General features: G+C 44.5%; 1 protein-coding gene across 2 annotated transcripts in view; it reads right to left on the reverse strand.

Moving 5' to 3' along the window:
• LOC133142736 (protoheme IX farnesyltransferase, mitochondrial) overlaps positions 1-19,443 on the reverse strand; it is a 56,349-nt gene extending 36,906 nt beyond the window's left edge. The window contains exons 1-2 of one of the 2 annotated variants that reach the window (XM_061264214.1): positions 18,788-18,929; positions 18,653-18,697 (exon numbers count right to left, since the gene is read on the reverse strand). The gene's annotated coding sequence lies outside the window, so the exon portion shown is untranslated. Of the gene's footprint in view, positions 1-18,652 lie in introns of both variants that reach the window. The other variant, XM_061264213.1, reaches the window with a different exon arrangement.
• Between the last annotated feature and the right edge of the window lie 257 nt (positions 19,444-19,700).

The raw sequence follows: 19,700 nt of genomic DNA on the forward strand, positions 1-19,700 counted from the left end.
GCTCGCCTCCCAAAAGAAACGAGGAAATGTAAGATTTAAAGCGGTCAAATAAACACATCAAAGTCAAGCGGTAAAACTCGACATTGCCCATAAAGTATCTATCCCAATTATAAAATCTACATTGCCCTAAATACATGTGATGACTCACACACTTGTTTGGCTTCTGGCCACACGTCGCTATCCACCTCACTGACCCCGAAACTGTCTAACCCCCTTGAGCGGCCCTTAGCATCTTTGCTACATTGACCACAGAACAAGCGTGACGCTCACCATCAAATATGGATGCCTCTTTTAGCGCAGTCCCATCTCTTTTTCATACACTCAATAATGTTCTTGTGTGAGGTTGTCGTAAGGGCGCTTTACCTCAAGCTGAAATTAGTGCGCTTGTGGTGGCAAGGCAATTTATCAGTGCCAACATCAAGCTTGATGGGAGAATGTCCAGCAGGCATTTCTGCGAGATTTTGAACATTAGCTACTCACGTGGCACGTGCCTCAGTACCAGTACCATATAAGTCATGATTCCTTTCCCGGCCGAATTCAGAAGCAATGATTGTCATTCAACGGAACTTCGACCGACCGGTGGTATTCCACTGAAAGTCCGTTGAAGAGTTTGGTTATTTGGAACCCTGGGACAAGATAGTTTGGGAAAGCTCGCTAGCAAGAAAAGTCTTCAATCAAGTTTGGCTGGGTGCTCATAGTGGGACGTCCAACTAGGCCACTGTCAAGTTTCAGTCCTCGCCTGCTGATGCTGATGAATAATTGACATCTGTGTTCTGTACTTCAGTGAATTTTAAAACTGCGTTCTGCAGAGGTTCTAAATGGCAGAGAGAGGTGGTGTTAATCATTCATGGCTTGCTTTTTACCTGCGTTGCTTCGGGTCACTGGATGGGAAGTGCAGAAAGAAGCGTTGGGACGTTTTGCCAAGAAAACGTCTTGGGCCAGCTTTGTCGGCGTAAATATTTGAGTCTGGATTTATGAAGCGCCTTTCATCAGTGGGGTTTCATTTCAGGGAGATTTAGAATCAACAGTCAAACAAGTGGAACTGCTTAGCTCCTGGATTCTAGTAGGCTCCACATGCCCGCCACCTTATTTCAAATAAACTTGATGGTGAAGCAAAAGAAGTGAGATAACCACATGCGGGGCTGATCTTGGTTTAAACAGGTGATCAATTATGCTGAGAGGCCCTTCAGACTATCAATATTTCACAAGTGGGCTTCACATTATATGATAGCCAAGGTATCCTCTTTCAAAAGTCCCCAAGGGATCAGCCAGGTTGCTCTCACAAACCCCTTACAACCAAATGGTGGTGGAATCTTGAAGGTGTTCACCGCAAGAATGTCCTGAGTCCCCGGGACACGCCGACACTGCAAGAATCAATATTTGCTCACACCACCCCCTCTCAGCTGACACCTGATCAAGATCAAATAAATAAACGCGGTCCTGTGTTATTCTTGACTGATTGAAGCTGCAGCAGACCCTGTCACATTTCCCATGTCTGTGTGAAAGGGCGCCATCCATCCATTTTACACCGCTTGTCACGTCTCAGTAGTGATGTTGTACTATTTGGACTGCTCATGGAACTGATTCCTTCCTGTCTCTCATCGTGGGAGAGACCTAATACCCAAGACTCTGAAAGACCAGATCAGAAGCGCCAGCCCGGACGTCGGCCATGTTGCGTGTCGGACACCAAACTGATCATGGTGGTGCCATTACGGACTATACACAGACGCTGTCCAAGAAGACCTCACTTTCAAAAACAGGACGATGGGCCTCATCGACATATCGTGGAGCGCCATCCGGATCGGCATCTACGCCAAGCACCTGGACAATTCCTGGGCCTCAAGTCTTCAACAAGACAAAGTCTCGAAAAGTATTTTTACAAATGTATTTATTCCACATTTGTTTTGAATAACTGTGTCCAACAGCTCAACTTGGTGTGTTTACAACACATGCTTATATTTCACTTCCACTCTCTTGTCCTTTTTTTCCACACTCCCCGCCACTCGAGCTCCCTTGTCCCCAAGCGGGACTCCAATTTCCTTGGACGTGCCTCCGCTCGATGTCACTTTTAAAACCTGCGGGGCCGCGTGTGCCGTTCGCGGGGAACAAAGGCCCGCTTGTGTTCCTGCTTTTGTTGTGTGTGGACTTGTAAGACGCAGAAGTACATCAAAACATTAACGGGTTTACTTTTTTTGAATAAATCTTTCATTCTTGTGATTCTTGTAAATGTTCTCCGCAGAGAAGCGGGAAGACAATCTGGGGTTAATTAAAGTATTTTGAAAATACATCATGCGATTTGAATCATATTTCCCAAAACATGAAGCAGTTAAACAATCAAAAGTTTGAAACTGTGCACGAAAGCTTGACTGGCTGATTGCTCATCACTAAAAACATTTTTGAAAAATGATTTGGTGTGTCCTTGGTTGACATTGGACCTCTTTTTATCCCAGATGACCTGCTAGGGATGTGATTTTGGTCTTTATATTCGATATTATATGTTTTTTCTATTGGTCTTTGGTATAATCAAGTTTTTCAAAAACACATAATGATTGCGGACCGGCAGTCAAATGGAACTCTGTAGAGTCTTTGTTAGCCAGCTGAATCTTAGCAATCTGTTTTCTTGACTCGTCACATACACATGGCCGTGCACCTGTGTAGGGTCACCTGTGCTCAATTAACCCCTCTCCGAGACCCCCCCACCCCCTTTAACTATAAGCCAACAAAATCTAACCCGTTCATCTGCACACACGCAAAACACTGAGCTGGGTCTTTGCGCACAAGACGGGTGGGCTACCACAGCCCCCTGACAGCAGCCCCTCGTATGACGATGACGCGAGGAAGGGAAGGTGGGGCGGGGGGGTCATAGACCAGGAATGCAGGCCTTCTTTGTGACCACACGCACGGCCAAAGACTCAGACAAAGCGCGGATCGCAAGTGTGTTTTCTCTCGTAATCCCCCACTGGCCAAGTCTGAGCAAATATCTCCAACAGGCACGCTCCACGCTAACACCAAGCTAATCAAAACAGCCGACTGGGGCGTGCCCCACCCTTCCCTACCCCTTTGGCTCTCCAAACCCTAACCATCAAGCATACTCGTACCTTAGCGAGTGACGCTTTGATGCCAAGTAATCCTAGTTAGAAACAAATAAATCGGATATTCCCGTGAGAAAAAGAATTGACAACGCCCACCTTGGCATTTCCTTCAGTCAAAGTATATTGCTTGGCAGAAAAAAAAATGCATCTGCCGCGGCAACAGTAATCCGGGAACTGAAAACAGGCCTTTTCCGCATCCGCCGTCACGCAACTTGTCAGCGAAAAGAAAGCAGCACAAGGACCAGCCTTGCTTTAGTGTTTTCAGGAATGCTATGTGTATAAACCGTATTTATAACAGTCTTCAGACAACCGCAGAATTTCTTTCCAGGGTCATTTAAAAAATCTTGCTAATTATCGGGCTCCAATGCAATGTTTGGGACTTCACGGTAGTTGTCTTTGATCTTTGGAATTTAGTCTTAGTTTGGTATTTTCCTTTGGTCTTCCACTTTGAATTGGTCATTGATCTTGTTAAGATTTTGGTCTTGGGTATCAGTCATTAAAAAACTTCATTTTTGGTATCGATCTTATCACAAGCTCTGGAATGCCAGAGGCAAAAACATCTAAAAACTGTGAGGGGAATACATCGCAAACGTTCTTTTTGTTATTGTGGTGCGGGTGTACAAATGCACTGCATCACACCGACAGCTGTTTCTCATAGTTTTTATGTCTTATTTAGTGACATGAGAGGCTGAAATTATGTTACAACCACAATAACAAACAGTCAATTCATTAAAACCATTTGGTTTTTGATCCAGTAGTTGTATTTGGTGCAGCTGTACCTAATATTGTGATAAACGTCTCACAGAAAGAACTCTGTCAGTTGGGGGAACTCCCTCCAAACAGCGGGCGTGCAAAGGCCTCACCACCATGTGAGTCAGAGGTTCCAGGACGGGGCTCAGGGCCCGCGGGGAGTTTGAATTGTGTCGCTCGGCATTTGTGAGCGTGCGGGGAAAATTTGAGGCGAAAATGAATGCGTGTTAACCGGAGCGTCAGGCTCAATCAAGACCTCGATGAGAGGGAGCAGGTCCTCGGCGTCTACGATGTAAGAAGACGTCTGGAAAGCGTCCCGTCAATTGCAACATGTGACACTTCAAAGAACAGCCGTTTTATTTTGGAAATCGACATAGCTTTTTTTCCTCGCAAACAAACCGGCGGCCGTTTTGACCAAGAACTTTGACTACCTCAGCACGCCATGCCTCAGTTGGCTGCGCCATATTGAAGCACACCTAAAAATGCAAAGAAGGGTCAAACTCTTCAACTAAAGATCAATAATAATGATCTTGAGTATTGACTTTGGTTAGGGTTAGGTTTTGGTCTTTCATTACAGATCCTTAATCTGTTTAAATGAAACCAATAAAGTAATATGAACGGCTAAGATCTAAAGACCAATACAACGGACTGAAAGCAATACCACAGACCCATACCAGGGATGGGACCAAAGATCAAGACCAAAAGCCAAAAAAGACCAGTACTTCAGAATCTTCTATAGTGTATCCTACTTGTAATAACATTTCCAATCTGAATATTGTGCAGCGAGAGCGTCAATAAAACACACTGCATTGTTGTGTATTGCTGTGAAGGTTGTAAACATTTGTCGTTTGATAAAGTGCAGGTGGAGAGAAGAAGTAAATTAGCCGGTGAAACAAATCACCTTAAATAAAACATCAGCAACTTGTTCCCATTCACTCCACTGTGTGCGCGTGTGCCTCATGAATAAATGACATGCGGTACATGTTTACCTCCCGCTCATTACATTCACACACACATACACAACTTTTCCAAACACACAGAAAGTAGCTCACAGGCCAAACGGAGATCATTAATAACTAACTCAAATGCAAAACAAAGTCCACACGTAATTATTCATAACCACAGGGGCGTCTCTGGGGTTACTGTTTGCACCAACCAATCAGATTTGTTGATTACATTGATAGGTTTTCGCCCACCCAAATGTTTTTTTTGGTTTCTTAGCCACTATAGTGGGGGAACTATTTTAAAAAACATTGTTTCCAAAGTCAACAACTATCATCAATGTGACGGTGGACGTTTGACCCCTTCGGTTGTATTTCCCGCAAGGTGCGTGTCAGGTAAGCGGCACAGGTGGACGAGCGCGCAGAAGTGGGCTCGGGTGTCCCGTTTCAGGCGGCAGCTGGTGAGCGAGGCCCGGCCTCGAGGTCACCCCTTCCCCTTCTGTCTCCTCGTCACCCTTTCCCGGGCTCCGGGCCACCTCTCCGCTACGGTCTCGGCCCGCCGTCACCTGATCTCTGCCCGGCTCGCATGCAACCACCGCACGACAATGAAGTGCTTTTAATTACGAGGGCCCGCGTGCTCAGGTACCAAGCATCTCGAGCGCGCCCCGTGTCAGCAGTCCCGGCATTCGGGCGTGTCGTCTCGCAGGCATGGCGATAATTGACCGCATTGTAGAGGCGTGTAGCGCGCACAAAGGCCACGGAGGTGAGTGGTGTTAATTTTAGCCCGCGTGACAAGCGCACATCACGCTGATGCTATTTTTAAAACAATAGCTCACTTTTAACTCTATCCTGCACAGTGGATATAATAACACAGTGGAAAGATGTCTTGTCTGTGTCAAAGTTGAACATCGGTTACTACAGTAGACAACTGCTCAAAGGCGTTGGTCTTCAAAATGAGAAAAAGGATAGCGTATAGTACAGAGATTGATGAACGTAATGTGTTTCTTTATATAATTCATGCACAAAAGAGTTAAGACAAGTTCTAAGGGCAGGCGTTAACTGGAGGCCTTCACATGACGGAGCTCTCGCCGCTCTCGGCTCGTCTAACATTGCTGCCCCACTTGGCGGCGTTACGTACCTCGCGAGCCGATTCCGATGAGCTCACCGGCGGGCATACGTCGGCTTGCCTGAGTTTAAAATGAGCGTTTTAATGACGTGACAACGCTGGCCGAGGCACCTGATGCATAAACGGCCTAACCGCTGTGGCTAGGGGACCGATGGCGGCCCGGGTGGCCATTGGTGCTTCCTTGTTTGTTTGATCCTCGGCCTGTGTGACACGCGCTTCCTGGCTTGAAATAGGCCACGGTTGCATTACGACGTTTGCACTTCCAGCATTGGGGTCATACGGCTCTCCGGCTGGGAGATCTCACTGGCTGGCCCTACTTTTAATAGTTTTATATTACAAACCATTTGAACTTGGGTGTGTAGACTCCCTAATATCATTGTCCGTATTAAGTCATCCAATAAGTTGCCTCCCACTGGTCAGGCGTTGGGCATCAGCCACTGCAGTGGACAGCTATCCCTAATCTGCTTTCTTCCATACACTGGTGTCTCAGTGTCAAAAAGAGTTTTTGTTGGTCCCCTGACAAATGAAACAGGCTTCACCAGGCTTCACTCAGGGGTCTTAAAGCGTCTCCAAGGAAAATTGAGTTAGCAAGCTCTTTGCTCTTTTTTCCCTCCTGAGCAGCCGTCACAAAAGTTTCTCTTTGAAGGCACAAACGAGGCAGGATCGACTCTTCTGAGGGACTTATGGAGACCCTGATCCGATTACCCAGCAGGCACCACCCTCCTGGAAAATGCGTTTGCAGGTGCCCGTGCCGCTGCTTTTTAACTTTTTGCTTGCTGCACTTAGGCAGAACATTCAATGGGAAGGTTTTGGACAAGGTGACATATGTGATTGGGAATATGTTGAATTTTATGAGGTTTTGGGGCATGTGACACAAAATGGGCATTGAAGATTAGAGATATGATGGGATGTTCATCATTTGAGAAGGAATATTTGGGAAATTTGATGGGGGAGCTTTGGGAATGAATCGGTTTTTGGCATGGGACAGACATTCCATGGAAATTATTCCGTAATGTTTTTGGTATCTGATTGGAATGTTTTGAAATGTGACAGATACAATTTGGGTATGTTTTAGACACTTGAGAGGCATGTTTGGGCATGTGACGGACACATCTTAGCGAAGCTTTGGGGGTGCTGTATCTCTGGACGATGAAGGTTTGCAATCAGATCCCAGGAATTCTGTCAAAGTTTCTTGCGAGGGTCAAAGTGTTGGAAAGGCGACTTGATCCCATGTGGGATTTACCACTGATGAAACGTCCTAGCTGATTAAGGGCTCACACAACGTTTGGAGGACATAGCTAAGACTTTAATTGAAGCAGACAGCAGCTAACGATTGACTTTTCAGAGTCTTCAATGAGCAGAGGAACCTGATTAGCGTGTTTACTTGAGCACTTGTCCCCAATTGGGAAGGTCAAGTGTGGGCGGTGGATTGTTCCCAAATGAAAAGTGATGCAGGTGCTTCGCAGCAGAGGGGCTTGTTTGGGGCGACTCCCAAAGAGGCCAGACTTGGAAAAATCACATTAACAAACCGATTGAAGCATCCGGAGTGACTCTGCAGTCGCTGATCCCATTAGAGCGATACCTCCACCCCCACCCCTGACTGCCTTCCTTCTCCTCCATCCTTCCTTTAAACCCACAGGAAATGGCCTTCTATGAAGTTGAACTAATTTACCATGAAACCGGCCCACTTGCACATCTTACAGATTATGTTAATTGCTGATTTATCACATGTTTCTCGAGTCCTGTCAAATTAGGACTGCACGAGAAGTATGGGAGGGTAATTAGCGAATCCCTTCTCAATAAAAGCGAACATTCTCTGTTTTGGGCATTTGGTGCGATTGTATTTCCATCCCTGGCATTGTCAGGTATGGAATTTGTTGTTTATTTTGTTAGAGATAAGTCCCACCAGCAACAGATGGCAAGTTGTGGCTCCATTAGTCCGAGGCGCTCGCTTCGGTGGCTTCCGTCAACAATGAGGCGCGTGCTATTGATTTGTCGCTGATGAGGAAACACACCAAAACGTCTACTTTGCACCTCACGGCGACACAACGCAGGTATGTTTTACTTGATTTTGGCAGACATGATGGATGTATTCAACACCGGCCACCTGTGCTTTTGGAAGTTAAACAATTTAGAATCAGATTCCAGAAAACCTTGAAAAGTTTTGCAGTGCGAGCCCCCCCCGCGGAGGTTCCCGATGTGCCGATGACTGCAGGCCACTAATGGGGGCTAATGATGCGGAAACAAAGAGTCTGTTTGCAAAGTACAAGCAACAACACACAGCTGCCTCCTGATATTCAAACTTTATATAATATGACTCCATACATCACTTTACATTACTTACAACAATACAGCTTTTCTTTGTCATATGAGAGAAGATATTAAAACTCATCTCCTGTTCTACGGCTATCATCACGTCTACCACTGCCTTAACTAGCATGCGTCAGAGGACCACAGTCTCATGAGATTTGCTGATTTTGCATCCCTGTGCACTACATTCCTGGATGTTCCAAAATGTTCCATTCCCGCATGGTGAGACAGGGCCACAACTGGAATGTTCACCAATTAGGCATCCCTAGCATCCCAATGTTTTTTTTTTTCCCATCCCTGCGTGTCTCTACTTGGCTCCCGCCCAGTCGCACCCTAAACGTCTGTCTGTGTAAACAACTTAATCACACTCAGGCTTGCGGGCTACGAGTCGGGCCGCCCCTGTCAATCATCTGGGTTGGACTTCTTTGGCGAAAAAAAAAAAGATACGACGATCATGTTTTAGTGAAGACTACCTGTTAACACAACTGCAGCAGATGTTTGCTGGCTTCTTCACGCAGATGCGCTTGATCCAAGATGATTGGTCGTAATTACAGGCTGTAAGACGATAGCGGAGGACTGACTGACTGCTTGAGCGTCGGAGTGACGGGTGAAAGCTGCTGCATAATAGGAACACCTGGTCAGTCCAGAGGACCAACAGGGATGTGTTTGTGTGACATCACAGCAGGGGGTGATGCGCGAGGCCACAATGGAAAATGAACTACAACAACACAATGTGCTTTTTGTCGTCACCGATCAGAACATGAAGGCGACTAAAACCACTGGGACAAATTCCAACATAGCTACCACTAGCCCTAAAAAAGCACTCTGGTATATCCAAACACTTTAAAGTTGAAGATACTCAAAGCAGAAAGTTTTCAGACATTTTTGTGTGATTAATTTAGCCATCCCTCTCCACATCACGTGTCCTCCGTCACACTACAGGTGCACAAAATGGTGCCATTGTCGTCCATACGCTCCATCTGCGCCGACGATGAACCCCCACCCCCACCCACACACATCCCACTTGTTGTCGCGGCGACGCGTTACCGTCACCTCGTAATGAACTCGGAAGGCTGATTTAAAGCGCCATTAGCGTCACGAGGCGGCGGGCGGGCCGCAGGAACGACGGCGGCGGGTGCAGATGGCGGCGCGATCATTGTAAATGTTAGCGAGGAAACGATGAGGAAACTTTGTGTGGCCAATATCCCGCATCACTGGACTGGAAAATAAAAGAAAAAGTCAAACGTGACTCGGCGTCTTTGAAAGCACAAAGAAAAAGTGCGGGATGACACTCCAGTTGAGTTTGTTGACTTGCTGTCGGCCCTCCGCATCTTTTTTCATCTTGCCAGGCCGCCATTGTGGAAGGTCGTGAGGAGACGAGGCATGCTGGGATATACACGAGTTAGTAGGAGCCTTCAGCGGGGTTGGCGGCATCGGTTGCTAAGATACGCAGGGGAGCTGGCTAGTTAGCTACCTGACAGAACCTCTATGAATGTTCTCTTAAAAACACAAAAGTAGCTGTTAATATCAATTACTTTGAAGCTGGAACTTGGACTAGAAACTATTTTATATCTATTCTTTCAGCCTTATCTTGAAACTTTAGCTTTAAAAGCGATAAAAGAAACGGTACAAAAATATAAACCGATGGTGTCCTCTTACTTTTTCAGTTTTATCTTTGTGGAGTCATAAATACATATTTCAGCAGCATCCTTAAGCGGGGTATGGAATTAAAAGAATATATATTGAAAGGCAGTTAAACGAGACGATTGCTACAAGTGGAGCGAGTAAAACAAATGGAGCTTTTGGCCGCCGTCTTTATGTGATGGCAAGTGCTGAGTTAGTGCCGTGACTGAAGAGATATGATTAAAAAAAAACAAATGGCGTCAAGTCGTCATTCTCCAGCTGGCACGCATGCACGCAGGCAATATGAAAGGCATAAAGCCTCGCTGTATTCATGACTCTCCACATAAAAGCCGCTAAACGTCCACATAAACATCCTCGACTGTGCCGTCCTTCAGTTCCCATGAAAATAATAAGAATAGGAGGCGAGTCTCCAGTAACTCGATAGCAAACTCGATGACATGCAATCAGAACAAGGTGATGACAACGTCAGAGACGCAAAGATTCCTTCCTATCCTATTTCCTCCCCCACCCTGCGCTCTCTTTATTCTTCCCGCAAAACCGCTAGTCATTTTAATTTGGACTATTTATTTATATTTTTATCTGTACTTTATTGTAGTGTAGCAAAAAGTAGCCCGCGTGAGTAAATACTAACATGATGCTTATATTTAAGGTTTCTATTTCGATTTTAGTTGTTATGGAAGATAACGCAAAAGTGTTTCTGTGGTGTGCAGGGAACATCCAGGGAATGTGGGTGAGGTCTTCAAGTAGCAGTCAGGCCTTTAATCAGTTCTGTGGTGGCAGGGGGATAGGTTAGGCTGTCATCTGTCCGGGGGTCCCGGTAGCCTCCTCAGAGGGAAGCCTGAGTCCCGAGAGAGCAGCTCTCATCTCAGCGTTACGTTTTCAGGACGAGGCTGCAGTGCAATCAGCGTCCACTCATCGACTTTAAGCTACATTGGCCCCCGTTTAACCCTTCGCATGTCTACCTCTTTGGCAAGGGTGGCGGTGTCCCGTTTCTCTGCTGCTTTAGCCTCTGAACTGTGAGGACAGATGGGAGGGGACCTCAGGCCCATTAGGGACCTCCTGGGGGGCCAGACAAGTGAGAGAAAATGCATGTTTGGTGGCCCAGTAGCATTCTGTATGGGAATTCAGAGATGACATCTTTTACAGTACACTGGAAAACGATTGAAATGTCCATTTGATTGGAGTCAGCAATCCAAAGAAGTGGTATGGTTTTAAGGGTGGTTCTTAGGGTTTGAACAAGGGTTTCAAGACACATTTAGGAGGGTATAAGATTTTGGAGAACTCGCCTACTTAGTGCAGCAACATGCGGCTCATTAGCCAAGCTTATTCCTGTTGGCAAGCGTCAACAATTGTATGTTTGTCATCATCACATGTCATGATATGACAACATAGCAAAGCCGATCCATTCAAGTCGTCACACGGAGGCATCTTCCATAAGTCATTTACGGGCTGTCTCATAAGATGAGTGGCTGTTTACGGCCCGCTGTAATTCTTAGCAGACTTGTAAATGAAGGTCTGGGTTGGTGGAATTCACTTAAGCTAACAAGGGGCAGACAGGCTGAGGTGAGAGGACACATCACAAGGGGGAAGGCCGAGCGCCAACCGGTGGGACAACTAGTATGACGATGTTCATTAATCGATAATCTATAAATGTTGTCATTCATCCATTCACACGAGTAGAATGCTCTTTTCCATTATTATGTAAATGTTAAGTTCCTTATTCTCGATCTAGTAAATATCACGGCCACACCTTGAAGTCTCAAATGCAAGCCAACCTCGAGGGCAAAAGTGGTGCAGACTTCAGTTTTTGAAGACAGAGCGGACCTCAGAGAAGCTTTTCCTCGCTCAATAATTCAAACAAACCAGCGGCCCACAATCTTGGATCCAGCTGGCACGGCCCGTGTAAACAGCGCAACCAAGAACTCCTAAGTAGTGGCGGCACAAAGGCCACATCTGGGATCGGTGTGTTGAGTAAAACTCAAGATGTTTCAGAGACGGATGCCCGGGAAGGTCTTTTCCAAACGGCCGGGCAAAAGAATCCATGAGTGTTTACTTCTAGAAACGTGCTCGCTCGAGCGGTATGAAGACGTGACGGCTCGCTCTGATCCGTCTTAAATGGGCACGCCGTCAACGTGACGGAAGGTGAAAACAAATATCCCTTCGGTCTCAAGTGAGTCTAACGTTTCCCACATGGAAAGACAGACGTTCCGGGAAAAGTCTGGCTCAGACAAGAAGCCCCAAACCTGAAATTCGGTTGGTGATAATGTACGCTGGCAAAGAACACTCATGTCTCCGCCCACAAAGGACGAACGTTCGCCAAAGCGACGCTACGCCTGGCTTTTATCAACATGTAGAGGAGCTAATTGTTGGCATCACATCCATGACAATGAAGCCTAATATAAACACGGCAAACATCCAAAAAATTTGAAATTAGTGTCACGGGTCATGAGACACAATGTTTAACTCCTGTAACCAAGAAACCATTTTTTGTGAGATGATTCTGATCACTGATTTCAACCCATAACTGGCATTGGGTGCTGAATTTTTCCAACAATCCCAAAGAACAGAATCTACTTTTAATTTTCATAAACAAACAAGAACCCGGAGGTTCATCTTAGTCTCAATAGCAGCAGACTTCCAGATTCTCTATGGGCAGCTTTTGAGACAGACACGCCTATCAAATTTCACACTGCTAAGTGAAACTAGCTTCTGGTGCTGAATTGAAAATAAAAATGTTGTGGTTATTTGAGTTTTGGGTTTGGTGTTGAGTCATCAAACGTCTAAAGAAATGACCCCTTAAATGGCAATTGTGTAGGGTGCCACTTTGAAGTTGAAGAGCGCCGCAAAGTCAGCCGTAAAAAATGGACGGGATGAAAGCGTCTTTTATCAGTGGAGTGGGGGGGGGGGGGGGGGTGCAAAGAAAAAGCAGATAGGCGTCATGGTAACAAGGTCACTGAGCGCTGCAAACAAAAAGTCTCAACGCTGACTAATGTAGCTTAAAAATGTAAACACTACAAAATGCTTACAATGATTCGACAAAAGTATTTGGACGCCTCCAGGAAAACTGCAGAGTGTGCAGGAGTTAGAAGTGTAGAGTGGCTAGACGGAAGCACATTGCAGTCCGCTTTGAGTTTGGCCAAAGGCACCGAAAGATTCTCAGACCAGAAGAGAAAATTGTGTGGTTTGATGAGACAAAGAAGACTTGAAGCTATAATTTGGTGGATACGCTGGCGATATACAGGAATTCATGGTACGTGTGATTCCACAGACAATGAATTTAATCCATTTTGAAATATGGCTAACATTATAAATGTGGAAAAAGTGAAGCACACTGAATACTTTCCAGATGCACAGCAAGTCTGCGAGATGAAAAATGTTATTATTAAGGACTTCAGATATCTTCGGTCCAATCGAAAAGTTGTTTTCTAGGGACCGCCTCTCAGCACCTGTGCAATGACAGTGCAGTTTAAGTCGCGAAACCGGATGCTCAGCAACAGTCGCGGGTCTTTTTACTGGCGCGGATTTTACCCGTCCACTTATCATTCCCAAGCCATCAGCAACTCGGCTGGCGAGCGACATTGGAGAGCGATTTCTAATACGCTGCACGCAATGCGATGACAACACACACATGGAGATTAATGGACCAGCTCGGGATTCTTTTTTTTTTTGGTGTCTGTGTGAGCTGGCCCACTCAATCCAGTTCCAAGCCCCTTTCAAATTCGATTTAAAAGATGAGAAGTTGCATTCTGATGAACATAATCAATGTTTGTCAAAGACATTATCACTGATATCTATAACGTTGGACATACAAAACAAAAATCTCAAATTTAATCAATTCTGGGGTTTTTTTTCTTCTACAACGTCCTGAACCGTACGTACATGGTCAACATCTTCAGACGTGTCAAAGACGTTTTGGGTCACCGCTGACAAACAAGATGTCAGCGTCCAAGTTATGTTTATCTCCGTGGACGTTCCTCACACCCTGGCTCTGCTCCAGCAACAAACGCAGGAGATAAACCTCAATCCGGAGACAACGTGAGGATGAGGAGACCCAGCTAGTGCAAATGTTTGGAGTGCAGGGGCTTTAGCATCACATGACTCAGCGCTAATGCTTTCGGCTCCAGGTTATTTCAAAGCGTAACCTTTTACATGACAATGTCCAGGTGCCTGTAATAGCTGAAATATGCTCTTTGTGAGCGTTGGCATCCCCGCCAGGAAAATATTATGAATAATGCCACACACGCACGCAAGCTCAAGCACACACGTGCAGAGCATTAGCAAAATGGCAGTTTGTTTCATTGTACATGGGATGCACGAGAAGCCCAAGCATCGCTCATCAAGCGGCGGCAGCCGGCGGCTCGATCATGCATGCGGCTGATGCATTACCATCCCTCCTCCTCATGAATGGCACAAAAGTTGTTATTAAAAAACATGATGTAATATTAAAGCTTAACGAGCAGCAGACAAATGGCTTGGCTATATGCCGTCTATTTTATACACCAGCTAAAAACACAGCTCAGCAGAACGACTGTTTTGCTTTGTCTAATGGGAATTTTGCTGTCCAATATAAAACAAAAAAGCAGCCTATCTACAAATTTCACATTTACCCTTAAAAACGGAACTATTTTTAAAAAACACACACTAACAAAAACAGTATTAGCAATATTTTTGAAATTTTCAGATTTTATATCAACATAAAATAAATATTTTTTTATATCTCCATTTATTTACTGTTATTTAATTTTTATAGAAAATAAAAGGCCTTTTTTCCCCCGTTTCATTTATTTATACACGCATCTCCTTTTTCTAGTGATTGTCATTTTATTTATTTTTACCCTCTAAACAAAACCAGACATTTTTAGATGAATCTTGAGCAAAATTCAATTAGACGGCATCACATCCACTTGTGAGGACTGCAAGCAGTGTGTTGACATCATCACGAATGAAACAACGGCATTCAAACAACTTTGACGCTCATAAAAGTAGTCTGAGCTTTACTTTGAGCAACTTCTACAAAGTCATCATAAAAGTCTGTCTTATGGTCGCATAAAGGAGGATGAGTCTGGAGGAAGAGTGCGCTCACATTCCACTCTGCCATGATGTGTGTATTCCCAGCGACGTTTATGGCTTGCCGTAATGGATTGCGGCCCGTTAAAGATTCCCTAACTGCTCTGTCTTTTAGTGCCAAGCGGATTTGCGCTTGGCACGCCGCCGTTTCTCTCCCGAGAGCGCTACACTTTCAATTAAGCGCTACCAGTGCTTTTCCGACTGCTCGCTAACTTGATTTCTTGCAGATATTCAAGAGTGCCGGTCATCCGCATCTTGTCTTAACCTGGAATAGTTTTTCTTTATTCTTTTGTGAAAAGCTACTAATACCTAAACTGAACCATAACCCTAACCTAAACCAGCAACAACCATAACCGACTCCCAACGTGGTTCAAAATTCAATCGGAAAAACCGCGGACCCCGATCATTCCGTTGAATTAGAAGAGACGAATCGGGAAAACCCCGATCATTCCGTTGAATTAGAAGAGACGGATCGGAAAGCCTGCGGACAACAACACATCGATTCAACTGGAATCCACGAGATGAACTGAATTTACTACCATGATGACAAAACAGTCAAGGAGAGGTCAAGGTTTTATTATCTCACAAACAAAAAAATAGACGTGACCTGATTCAAAAAGACGCCTTTGTCTGCGATATTAACATTCTGAAACAACAAAATTGTCTAGTCCATGTCCCACCCTTCTTCGCAAGGTCATATCTTGGGATCAATTTCTCCCAAGAGTGGAATACAATGGAATCCTCGGTATTTTTCTTCAATCCGACTTCACTGCTACGTTTTGTTGACAGCTTGAAACATTTAGCAAAGACACCTTTTGTCCTCCCAAAATGCAAAGCAGACATGATGAATTAGTTGCGAGGGACCGCATCCATCGTGATGCATCGCATTGAAATTCTTCCGGCAGGACTGCCGTGCCACCGGATCGAGTGGCCGTGGGGGTTTGGGGTGGGGTGATGGATGCCCCTTCACGTCACACACCTAAAGTGCTCTCATAGATTACAGCGACACGCTGGACGCCGTCTGACAAAAATGCGTCGGGATGACGGCTCATCTTTCTTCCTGTTTTGTTCTGATCGATATGCCAAGGACCTTTGGACAAACAGGTAAAAATATCACCCAATCACTGTCATGTTAGTGGTCAGAAGCTAAATGACTTGACCTTGGACTAGGAACTGGCCTACCCTAGTAGGACACTGACTTCAGGTCAAGTCAGATTCTTGTCTCTTGAGTTGTTGGTTTCACCTTCCTTCGCCACATTCTGGTCTTTGGGTTAACGTCCTCAAATATTTTTGTCTTGTTGTTCCAGGATGAGCAATGTCCCGTCTGAGAACTTCTGGCACTTGCGATGGCAGCTTCATTCTTCAAAGCTCTCCTCTGCACGCCTCCTTATCATTTTCTGTCGCCGCTTCCCTCCCGCCCTAAACTTCCCCTACCTTCCTTCTGCGCTCTGTCTTCCTGTCTGTCAGCGGGACGCCGACAAACGTCGAATGCAGCGTGTGGGCGCTTTGTGATAGGGGTTAATGGATGGGGGCAGGATGAAGCCTTGTGTCCCGCTGTCGCAAAATTGCCATTTGTTTTGTGCAGGATCGGCGAGGGGATCTGGGGTGGGCTCCCACGGGATGTGACGGACTAATGTATCACTACAAAACCAGTAGACACTGCCGGCGGGAAAGCGTCCAATCGCTGCAACCATTCTGCACTGATTTCATAGCATTCCTGAGCGTGATAACCGCATCCTTTATGACTCTTTTATGTGGCAGGAAAATTGGACAACAGCTGTTAATTACAATCCTTTAGCAGGATTTGGCGAGGGCGAGGGATGGACGGTAAAATGGAATGCAAGCACAGTCCAGCTTTTAAAATGGAATCTCACTTCAACTCAATTCCACTTTATTTATTGGGCCCTTAAAAAAAACAGCTGAAACAAAGTACATTATAATAAAAAAAAACTTACCTTGGTAAAAAAACTTACCTGATTTTTGACGTGTCAAGTGTTTGTAAGTAGAGTAATAAAAAGAAACTTACCTTGGTAAAAAAAACTACCTGACTTACCTCGTTTTCGAAGTGTCAAGTGTGTTTTACATGTCGCACACAATTGTGAGCTAGTAAAATGTATGATGTTGAATTGGTGAATGGAGGTGTGATGAAATGAATGATCATCTTTAGCACAGAGGTTTAAAACAGCAAACAATACAACTGATTTCAGAAATTACCTTTTTTTTCCATCTTTTATTAAAATTATAAAATGACATGTACTCGACTGTACTTTTCACATGACGTCCTCCGATGTCAACTTTGGTGATCACCTACCGTGTCATTGCAGTAATGATGATCAAATGGACAATTTCTCAAGCTGTCGGAGTCGGGTTTTTTTTTATTCGTTTGTGCAGTTAATTCAAAGCACATGAAGCTCTACTGAAGGGCGGCAAACCACAACTCTCAATCTGCAGAGAAACCGCCGTCTGATGTGGCCTCGTCAGGACGCTCGCTATACAAACACTCGGGGAATGAATTGACGTTTCCAGACTATCACAGGGTGTCGGATTTCCTGTGTTTGGGAAAGCGCTCGCCCTAAAACGCTCCTGGAATCTCCTCGCTTGGAATCCATGAAGTCCTGAATTTGTTTGTCGACTTGATTTTATCCAACGTTTGGGAATGCCAATTCTAGCCTTGTCATTCCTACTTTGCACTTTTATTGTTGAAGGAAAGCAGCGTTCGAAGCAGAGAGCCGTTTTAAATGCTCGTATGCGTTACGACTGCAGCTGCACCAGTATCACTTATTTTTTATCTCACCTGACTTTTTTTTTTATTATTATTCACTACCCCGATGAGAATCGTAAATGTGTTCTGCTCAATATTGGATAGTTTTGTATCCAAATTTGCACATAACTCGCCTTTTTTCCCCATGCCAAATTAAATCTCAAACACCTTTTACAGATGTGCGTGGGGGGTTATTTTGTCAATTATTATTATTACTTTTTTATTGTAGAACGATTTTTTAAAAAAATATAAGGGGGAAAGTCGCATGTAAGAAAATTGGTAAAAATTAAGGTAGCTGGCCAGTTTTTGTTTCAATGTCAAATTTTGATGATACATATTGGTACCAGTGGAAAAATCATTTTAAATTGACGGTTTTATACCGAAATGGCAGCTCCGTGAGACTGAGCAACCCATGAAAGACATGCCTACCAAATTTCACGCTACTAAGTGAAACTGGCTTTCAGGGCTGGAATCCCTAATAAATATTGTTCACCGCAATGAACTCCATCATGTAAATCAGTTGACGCCTTACAAAAGGCTCGCACGTCAGTCGGGGCCAAACAGATGTACGGCACTGCGTCATTTATTGAGAATGTCCGACACCTCCGACCCCGAATGTGTGCAAGAATTAGAGTTTTGGGACAAATCAACTAATAATAAAAAAAAGACGAGTCCTTAAAAAAGTTGAGAAAAGCCTCTATGCATTTACTCCCTACCCCTTTCTTTTATTAATTTTTTTTCAAACAAAAGTTGCAATATTGTGAGAATAAAGTCGCCGTTTTAGAAATTGAACTTGGATCTTATAAGATCAAAATACAAGAATTATAGCTGTTGTATTTTTTTTAGTGGCTCACAAAATAATCTGTTTCCCACCTTTTACAGCAAAAATGATTGATGAAGCATTTTAACATTTGTAATTTTCACATGTACATAGATGCAACAAAAGTGGAGTCAACCTTACCTGGCTTGTATCTCTCTTTTCGTGTTGTTTTTGTCTTCTACCAATCTGTAAACAAACAAACTATCAAACACACAAAAATAATAACACAAAAATTGTAACGAACTTTAACGCCAAAGGAAATAGCCTTATGCTAACCTGTCAGGTATCATTCAGTTTTTAGTTGCAGGTTGTGGTGATTGAGCATTATTCATTGACTTCATTGAGAGGTAGAAAGCAGAGGGAAGAATCCCTTGTCAGCTCCTTCACTTCCCGGACGTTGAAGGGATGCTACCAAGCCGCGGTTGAAATGTCGGAAAGAAGTCGGTACCGATACCGCGGTCGGCAGTTTCACCTTTCAGACTTTAAACACTGCGTCAATACTTCTCTTGAAACTTTCCTCTGACTGGGCTGTGATACATGATTCGGGTAGGCGGTTCCAGCTATTAACTACACGGGTAGAGAGAGTGGCGTCACCATGGATGCGTAACCTCCTCGGTTTGTATAGCTTCAAACTGTGACCACGTGTCGAAGTATCATTATTTAAGATGAAATACTCCCTCAGGTCTTCACCAAGTTCGCCTCGGAGAATGCGCCGGGTATATATCAGATCTCCTCGGTGACGACGGTAGGCCAGAGAGAAGAGATTCAGCTGTTCCAGTCGATCCTCGTAACTTAACTTGGCATTAAAACACAAAGTAACAATGTATAGAAAATATGCTGTGTAATTTGGAAAGAATACCAACCTGGAACATGACCAAAAATATGTTTAAGTTCGCGTGTCCCTCGCAGGATACTTTGTCGGCCATGTTTTCGGCTACATACGTCACTTCCGGCGCGACACACGCAGACTTCGTTTCCATGGCGACGTGAAAGCGTCGTCGCAAAATGGCGTTAACTCCCACATTGCGCCACTCTTTTTTTTTTTTTTTTTTAAACAATCCTTAATGAACATTACTATTTAAATTTAGAGATGATAAAGCAACAAAATAACTAATATACATGAATGAATGAATTTGAGCGACTAAATTTGGATTTATGGATATGGAATTTTATAAGAATTATTAATCCA

Source organism: Syngnathus typhle, linkage group LG18, assembly GCF_033458585.1.
Source record: "Syngnathus typhle isolate RoL2023-S1 ecotype Sweden linkage group LG18, RoL_Styp_1.0, whole genome shotgun sequence".
Classification (NCBI taxonomy): domain Eukaryota; kingdom Metazoa; phylum Chordata; class Actinopteri; order Syngnathiformes; family Syngnathidae; genus Syngnathus; species Syngnathus typhle.